Raw genomic sequence first — 10,003 nt, 5'->3', positions numbered from 1 at the left:
GTTGCGGTGCAATGTGTGCATGCTAGCCAACGTCGATAGCTTTGCCGTGTTCCCACCTCTACTTATTCGTTAGGTATAATTGCGGTTTCACACCCACTGCTTGAGATACACAACGCGAGATGAAGACACAAAACAGGACATCTGTGTGCTTCCGCGTGGAGCAAAGGTGCCTACTGCTTGTGTTTTCTTCGCACCGCTGTGTGTCTCAAGCAGCGCGTACGCAACACTGATTGCGTCGACAGCTTGTCTTTTGATTTATAGAGCAGCTGCTGGCTAGCAAAGATTCCATTTAATTTATTGGAGGAGCCCTTGCGGGCGCCGTTCGTGTTTACCTATTTGACATCGTGCAGATGTGTCTAAACTTTCGTTTCGTTAGTTAAGCCTTTTAATGGTGGGAGTGAACTCGCAACAGCTGAAGCCTTTGACTTAGGGTGTTTCTTTGTTGTTGTTGTCAAGCATATTGGCTTGCCAGCGTGTGATCGTTAAATGCACCAAGATTGGGGCTTTTTGCATACTGTCTTTTGACGAATGTTTTTTTAATTATTATTGACTGTTATGTTTTACTGCCAGAGAAGCAGAGCTGGCGATTGCACTTTGCCCTCCTTTTGCTTCTTTGTCCTGTTCGCCGAAACAAAGACTCTGCACACTGTATTGCATTTATTCAGTAGTTTTGCACTTCGCAGTTGTATCATAAACCTAGGCGCTGGACAGAATTAATGTCACAACCGCGATATTTCTGAACAACCAGATTGAGCCGCCAAGGCAGGGCTATCGGTAGCATTTTTTTTTAAAGTTGCTTAGTTCGTCATTCGGATATGCACGTGAGAGAGAAACAACTCTAACCAATGGTTCTGTGCTGCTTGACTAACTTTACGGAAGCGTTTTCAGAAAGGCCATGCTTGCGCATTTAAAGCATCGAAAGTTAGATGCGCGCGAGTATGAGCAGCGCCCTTTAAAGGGGTCCTCAAGCACTTTATTCCCGTTTCTTCAATTTCAATCCTTCGTAAGTTCTAATTGATTTTGTGGTGGAAGGCTGCTTTCTTTATTGTGCCGAAAGTTGAAAACCTTAAGGGCATAATACAGCGCGTTCTGGACAACGTCAACGAAAGAGGACAAATTCACACAAGAAGTATTTGCGGAATAATTTTTCCATCAGACTAGACCGCAGCACGCATGCGAAGTGCTAATACTTATGACGACTCGTTTGCCTTTCAGTCACAAAACACAGTGCCACAGAACTCCAGTGTTTTTTTACACTAATCGGTCACGATACCACAGCTGTAACGTGGTGCCTAAGTTTATGCAACCATGCCTCAAGCACACAGGACACATGCAGCAGGGCACAACCACATAGTATTACAAACGGTGGCTTCGCGTTCTTGCGATATAAAGCGAAACACTTACACCCATGCAAGAAGCTGTTCGCTGCAAATTCGGAATTGGCCCAGTCAAGAAAGATTCAAGCGAATAGATGACACAGAGTACAACGCATTTCTCTGCAACGGCTCGCGTGCAGTCTCTCAGAGATTTCAAACTCGTAAATGAAGCACCTGCGTTTGACGCCATAGTTACCCTCACGCCACTCGTTACGAATGGTTTTGTTACGTGCGCGGTCATGGTCCAAAATTTCATATGGAGCCAAGCTCAGAACCTATCCTATATTTTTATTTAAGCGCAGAGCAGTTACCGTCAAGACGCTGCTTGCAGTTACCGTCAAGTGCTGCATCGGTATGTGCCTGAATCACTAGAGATATATGTGACGGAGTGGTGAGCTCGGGAGGCAAACAAGTGTCAACAATAAGTGGCTGAGGACCTCTGTAGGTTGCGGACATGCTCGAAGTTGTGTACAACTTCGTGTTATAGGCATTGGTGAAGGCGGATGACCAAACCACGAGGCACCTGGTGGGACCAAACTTGCCTCTATGGCTGGCGCTGAGAGCCACGATGAAACTTTTACGAGCGCGATCTGTATTTGCTGCATCCTTCCCACGCATTGTTGTTTCTCCAGTTAAGCGGTATGTCGTGTTCTCTAGTCAAATGAGCGTGTCCGATGGAGTGCTATGCGTTCTTTTTTATGTGTATTGCTGATTTTCCGTAGACAGTTGTGTGAGTTCTTCGTGAAACCAAGCAGGGTATGTGGCTGTACTGTCGATTCCTTCAAGAAGGCTACCGCCAGGTCGATCGCGCTGTTATCCGCGCCTGGTGAACGATAGTTGTTTTGTGCCCCAAGTCATCGTCTATCCTGTGTATATTCATCAAATGCTTAAGCATAGTCAGAAAGGACGGGCGTAGTATTGAAAGAGCCGATTTCTTCATTATATGCATCTCATCTCTGCAGCGAGAATCTTGTGCGTTAACACGAGTGTAGCATCATGACTATAAGTGCTTTTTTACGTCTCACCAGGCAACAGATGCCGCGAAGCAAACAAAGGGTGGCTTTTATCGTCTAACCAGAGCTGTAACTTAGAAATAGGCATGATTAACGGGAATGCCAGAAAGCCCGCTGACTGGCCCCTGTTTGCGCTCCTGGCATAGCCAAGTTATATATTTCGCAATTGATCCTAAAGGTATTTCTCGATTTTTGAGAAAAGAATTCAACATCAGATCCAAATGTACGCTAAGGAAAGTAATTGTGTTAAGCCCTTTAAGAAACCAAGAGCTTACTAGGGACACAACGCCGGCAAAACAGCATTACGTGTGGCAGAGTGTGCCGATGTGATACATTAATGTGTGGTTATTGTCGAGTTACACATGCACTCACGCGTGGTGCCGTGGATTTGAATTTCGTTGTGCTAAGCCTCGCCATGAGATATCAACAGCTCTGAAGCTCAGTAGTACATAAATGCGAACGCTCTAGAGACCTTGTCTTCAGACTGCGCTTAATTCGTATGCTGAGTCAAATGCTATTGCGCCAATGCAGTCCATAACGAGCAAGCTTCCTATAATTAAGATAGCTTATTTCAACCGCACTAAGAGCACCTACTTTCGATTACTCCTGTGAAAGTAAAAGCTTATACTTTGTTCGAAGAAACGTTCACACCGTGCTGACCATAAAGCATTACGAAGTAATTCTCCGCAAGTAGCCCTCAAGCTCACAGCACAGATGAAATCATTTTACATTTTGAACTGTAAGTTTGCACGTCAGAACTTCTTATCTCACCCTTATGTGCACATAGCCGGTCTCTCGTAGTCGGGAGACCCACTCGTAGACAAGGTGGCACGGTGATGTCTCGGCGGTATTCCCATGCACTAGGCTTAAGCTCGAAGGTGAACAAGGTTGTGCGGTGTAACTGATGCGATCTCTTCACTCTCTGCAGAAGCAGTTGTATCATGGGAATTCTATATATTGACGTTCTACATATAGTGTGTATATGAATTGTTCACCTTTTCGAACTACAAACACTGAATAATTCTACTCGGTGTCAATCATGAAAAGAGTTGGAATAATCGATCACCACGGATATAAAACACGTCTGCTAGTTAAACTTACAAGGAGCGATTAGAATTGATAAAGGGAAACTCGACCCCCACATTTCAGCTGCGTTTTCTTTTCTTCTTTCTTTCCGTTTTTTTGAACTCCTGAGTTTGCGCTATGACACACGTGTCGTTTAATGCAGACCCGCCTACAGACTTCCACGATAAGCTTGGGCTATAGTAAGTGCTACAATACAACCGCTAAATTTCGAACAGGCACCCCCACCTTATGCAAACGTCATTTCTATAACTTTAAGGACGCTAGCATATTTTTCTACCGTGATTCTGAATTTTTGTATAAGGCCGAATAGGTGCCTCGTAGCCTAAGTATCCATCAATGATCTTCATGGCTATCAGGTTTGCTTGGATCAGAATCTGACAGTGATTATGCGTTCCTATATTAAGTGATAGGCGTAGCATTTACCCGGATAGACGCCGAAGAAGCTTTCTATTGAACTTCTGCGCGTACTTGCGCTTTCGTCCGACAGTAAGGATCAGATGTTGGGAAAGGTTCGGAAATCACTGAATTCACGGAATTCTATCATAAACATATTTAATTTCGTTGGCGGCACTTTTCCTTGTACGTAGTCAGGACACGCTGCTTGTTTATGTATGTGCTATCTGCATGAGTAAGCCCGGGTCATATCAGCAGCCTGCGCATCCTGCCGGTAGTCTCGAACATTCTCCAGACAGGACACCGCACCTCAGCGGTAAATGACCATCCAAAAGTTGACGGGCAGCCTCTATAGACCGTTTTTTCGTAGGCGCCGCCATATTGTGAACGCAGTGGCGCCGCCTATGAGCAGCGCCATACTGGCTTGGGTGAAAGCGGTCTTTCGCATGGCACGTATACGCTCGGCGGTAGGTTCTGGCGTTTGTTTTCGCGGCCGTGCGGTCTGTTTAGTATGGCGCGCGTATTCTACGTGGCAAACGGTTCTGTGAGACGTGATGAAGTGGTTTAAGGCATCATGGCCGGAATTTCTGCTGGCGTTGAGGTGGACGGAACACGCAGCGCGATGTGTGCGCGCACATTTGAGCCTACAATCAGCCTCGGAGATCAATTGTATATTTCTGAATGTTCCAATCATTAATGTGACCTTATTGCAGTATTATCCTCTATTTCCAAGCTGCGGTTTAGGAGCCATAAAACATACGCGACGATCGTAACAGCGTGGGTACCGTTCTGCTACGATAGGAGCTGTGATGTTATACTTTGACAAGCGTTCAAACTGTTCGCTGCAGGTTACATTGCGTGACTACTTGGTTCGATGGATGAGGTTTCCGCCCCTGAATAAAATAGTTTTGGCAATAGCAGCATACCTTACAGTCTGAAATAAGCTTGTCCAGCAAATGGACTGTTTACGAACTGCGCGAGCGTCCTAAGCAGTGGTAGGTGTTGGATTACATATATCTTTGTTCTATATACCGCATGGTCCAAGCAAACGGCATCAGCGGTTATATATCTATAAGCGTTGTGCGGCGTGACTATGCGAGGTCCTATTGCGGCGTTAGCTCATTTTCTCTTGCTTTTTCGAGAAAGATGATGATAACCGATTTTTTTTCGGTTGTGTTCGTTCCGTTTTCTACGACGCACTCACACGTATTACGGAAATTTTGTCCTAAAAAATAGGCATCGCATTATTTTTATGCGATCCCTCTCATATATTATGGCTGTATGCAGGCCAAAAAGGCAATGTCGAAGCGCACAGCTTACATATGTATCGTGATGGTTCACCAACCGCAGTGACCGCTGTGTTGAGCAGCGCCATCGGCCTCATGCAGGAAGGCTAGCGTAGACATATGGTAATTTGAAGCCTACTAGACTTGAAATGCGCGAGAACGATGCCAGTGCATCACAAATATTTGATAGCGCCTGCCGCTTTGGTGTTTCGTGGTTGCCTTAGGTTGGCCGTGCACGAGCATGCGCTCTTATTTATGTTTTACTCCCTACGCCAAGCGATTCGATAGTGAGCAGATTTACCATTTCATGCTGCTAATACAGAGACACCGGTTTTCTTTGTTGAATTAAAACCGATATAAGCAAAATAGTTCACAACACATACACACACTGCGACTGATAATGTGCGTACACCGCGTCTGATAAAACGCGTCACATTTTTGAGCCCCCAAGAGATATTTCCGCCTACTTTAGTTACCGATGCACCGAAAGGCTTCCCTGACGACCTTATATGAACGGACATGGCGTAAATTTCCCAAAGTACCATCTAAAACATCTCGAAATCGTTCCGCAGCACGCGACAGCAATACTTTCAAGCAGCGCCGCGCCGGATCGCCCAAGCCAGAGAGGAGGAAAGGCTCTCCGCGCGCCCTATCCTCCTCGCCCGATGAAACGGTCTATTGGTGACCAAATATCTAACACGATCGCATGCCATTGCCAGCGGATGGTGATTCAGTACCGAGCGGCGGCAGTTCCCAATTTTTGACTGCGCATGTCTAACAGTCGCCTTCTGTCTACGTAGCACTCATCTTAAGTCCCCACGTGGGACTTTTAAACTATTCTGGGACCTAAGCAAGAAATGCTTAATGCGAGCGATAATTTGGCCAATGAAGAATTTGAGAGTATTTTGACTGAGTTCATGATGGGGCGTTCTTCTTAATGTCATCGTGTACCAGAGTTTACAGTGTCCTATAGGAGTCACTATTGGTGTAGATGGCGAAGACGGAACTTTTAGCACTTTTAACCGTACAAAAGTATTTATTTCTAAAACCTAAGCAAGATTGCTCCGGTATGAATCTTGAAAGTAATGCTCAGAAGTTTGCTTTGGCCGTAACGTAAATAATAAAATTTAAGAAATGCCGCAGCATTGCTAGAGACAATAGATTGGACAGTCGAAAATCTCAGGAGTATTGCTTCATGGGCAGTTTCACCCGTGGATATGGGTAAGACGTAAAAGGATCTCACAGTGTTCAAGAGCTTAAGTCACGCGATTATATATTTGGGGGTCCCTATTTACACAAGGATGTATCGCTTAAACTTCATACCTATGGGGTGTCAGTTGATATGGGCTGTACAAGTTTCTAAATATTACATAGTGTATGATAATATATGTATCAAGAAGCTCATCAGCGGTTAGCAAAAAAAGAAAGACCCAACAGCAAGGCAGCTCCCGGTATTGCACGCCAACGCTCACATCTACTACTTGTTTCTTCAGGCGGTTAAAATGCAAACAATCCGGGAGTGTTTTCTGTAGTGGAATCGAGGAGGTTTATGTAAATTATGCTTGTTTTTAAAGTGCCCTATATAATCTTCTTTATGTGATAAAGACGCTTTGTGATAGCGGGATAATGTGTCCGGACGGTCGGCGTAACGTATAAATGAAAATGGACGGGGTTTCTGAAGCACTCGCAAGACAAATTTTTTTTTATCAACAGCTGTCCGGGAAAAGTTAGCTCAAGTATGGCACTGAGAGACAGGCGAGACAGAGATGCAAGTAATCGGAATCAGGGCTTGGTAGCAGATATGATAACCACGATAGCTAGGTATCCAATTGCGTTGTGTCGGTTGGATCACTCACACGTTCAAGCGCGCTGCAAATCGTTCGCATCGTGTTCATATTCACACTTCCAGCAGTCACCGTTTCTGTGCCCCTGTTAATGTGCCATTGCTCACAATAAGTGTCGTTTTCGATATTTCAGTGTTGACGATTTTAATAAAAATTATTGTTTTCCCACCTCTGTGTCAAAGTATGACAAAGTACACTCAGTATGACTACTGCCGGTGGTCCAACAGAAAGCTCGCCAACGGATCCAGTCACGTGACCTCACCACCAAGACGTGGGACTCAGGCGGACTCCGGCAACGTCGACCCGGACTAAAGGTAGGGTAAAACAGTTTCTCTCTTTCTTCTCCCAGGTTCTTCTTCTATAACATACACTGTACGCAATTATGTACAACACAGTTCAAAGCCTTCTGAGCACTCTACAAAGATAGCGCTGCTTGTTAAAGTAGGTTGTAAAATGCTGCTCGGTACATTTAAGCAAGTACCAAGGAGTGGCTTCCCTACTCATAGCTAAGCCGAAAGGGGGCAAGAGCAACTGTAGTAATTTCTCCTAAAGCAGTAGTGCGGCGCGATCTGAGCGAAGGTCCAGGCACGATAAGACCGGAAAATCGACACAGAATGAGCTACCCGGAGTCAATGACTGCTCTAGAGCACCGTTCACACTGACAGGTTCTTTTTTTTTTTTCTGTTTGCGCGACGTACACATTCTGGTCACGTGTCATATACGCTGCTGCCGTGACGGTTACGGAATGGGGCATTTGACGGGTGTGTAAATGAGGTCTTCGACGTTCCACTGCAATGTAGCTCTTTACATGACTTACCTTTCCCCTTACTCCAGTGAGCAGTAGCAGCCTAGACAGCACTTAGCCTGGATAATTACCTGCCTGCCTTTCCCCTATCACTTTTCTTTCTCTCTCTCTTCTTCCTAGTTTCTAAAACACATACCTATCTAACCGCATGACCTAACAACTACAGCCTACAGTCACGACACAAATGAACGAATATTAACGAAAGCAATGCTCAAGGTTGGTTTTCACACGAATGCCACTGTGCAGTGCTCCTTAACTAAGGATGTCTTGTGGCCCTGCAAAGAAGCAAATCCATCTTAAATGAGTGTTCGTGTTACCGGTGACGTGGTGAAATTCGTAGTTCTTCGGCCCGTTAGATGCACGAATCAGGAACACCTCTAAATATGTACACCGCGACAACAGAAGGGAATGACTGTCACAGCCGGCGCTTGTTTGTTTTTACGAGATGGAAGGATACTAAGAGAATGTGTGTTACTTGTTCGATGAGTCTTTGGGCATTCTTAACGCTTCATTTCAACCAGCAAAGTAGGCCTGTTCCATATTCAGATGTTATATATAATGCGAATTGCTAAACCATTTTGTGAGCACGGAGAGTAAAACGACGCTTTTCTCTCTCTCTCTCTCTCTCTCTCTTTTGCTGATGCAGTTGTAGATTATGAGCAGAGCACCCGCTTCGAAGACGTGGGTTCTCTTGAAATTTGCGAACCTTTCTTTTTATTTTACCTCCTGAGACTTCAATCATGACGTTACAAGGGGCCGTGGTATTAGAGACGTCCATATACATATCTTATAACTGCTTAGCGCTATAATGAACAAAAGATTACACATGCATGAACTGTTCTAAGCAGTTGTTGAGGGTAGACTTAATCCATAACGAATATGATGGCAACGTAAAGCTGGTTTCACTCTTAGTATATCATTGCGGAATTAGCGAATACGCCGATTCGTTCCTTTCAGTGCCAAACTCGGAAAGCTGAAGAGAGCTCGTAGCCACCCCTTTTAGCTAAAACTCCAAAACGTCAAAACGTCCCCGAGCTGGTGGTAGGGGGTGTCCAAATCAACACCCCAGCGACGGCTCCCACTGGGTAACAGAAGCGTATCTCGAAGGCCATGTTTTTTGCTGACTGCTCGCAGCGGAAGCGATTGCGGCACCAGAATAACGCAATAGACGCCTTGATTTGGACATCGCTTATTGCCGGCCATGCGTCTTCGCGAAGTATAAGCTTCAGCGCGACTTCGTTTACTATAGTCGCATTGCTGCGGGTAAGATTGCACTGCATTTGCAGACGCATACGACGTCTCTGTTCGAAAATAAGCTGCTCAGTGCCACATCACGCAAAGCATGCTTGTGCTACGGCCGCGATGTACTTGTGGCGCTCCATGCCACCGACGACTGAAACTGTGCTGAAAAACTGTGCCTAGCACTAGAACTGTGCTAGGCAGATGCAGGCTACGCTGCGCTGACACCATTAGGACCAGGTGGCGGCCCGAGAACCAGAATTGGTTGCGCTACAGAGCAAGGAGAAAGCGCATTTCTTTTTTAGATCAAGGCAAAATCATATCGAAACTAGTTGCAATGGCGCACCTAACTTAGAAGTTCAAACCCTAATCAATTAGTTAATTATTGTGTTATTACATCGCGCCAGTTTTCTATTGTGCGACACCACTGACGCTATATCATCGCTGGAATAACGAAAATATAGAAAGTTAGAAAATGCCTATTGAGTTTTGCCTTTCCAGAACTCGCGAGTGCGCCGATTTGAGTTTTTTTTTCTTCGTTGAAAGATTAGGTATACATTATTTGCTCAATCATTCTGCCTGAAATGGAAGTTAGCAAATTGTCCCGAGTGATGAATAAAAAATTTTAAACAATGGGCAGTTTCGACCGCGAAAGGCTGCACATTTACAGCGCTAGCAAAGATCATAAGGTCTATCTACAACAGCACCCTCGCTTCGCTCGCGAGAGCCGATCCTTCGCTCTCTACGCACGGCGTTATGTCACGGGTGAGACGTGTTGGCGCGACGCAGCTCGCCAGGTAACTTTTTCTGGGTGGCAGAAACATTCCCCTCGCAGCTACCAGGCGTCTCACAACGCTGGCGTGACGAGGAATGCCGCCAGTGGCCCTGCAGCCCTTGCACTTCGGTACTGCACGAGATCATAACGATGGCAAAACCGACGGCGTTGGCGAGCACCCAGTGA

This window comes from Dermacentor variabilis, chromosome 5 (assembly GCF_050947875.1).
Source record: "Dermacentor variabilis isolate Ectoservices chromosome 5, ASM5094787v1, whole genome shotgun sequence".
NCBI lineage: Eukaryota > Metazoa > Arthropoda > Arachnida > Ixodida > Ixodidae > Dermacentor > Dermacentor variabilis.
Note: the sequence above shows the minus strand (reverse complement) of the source record.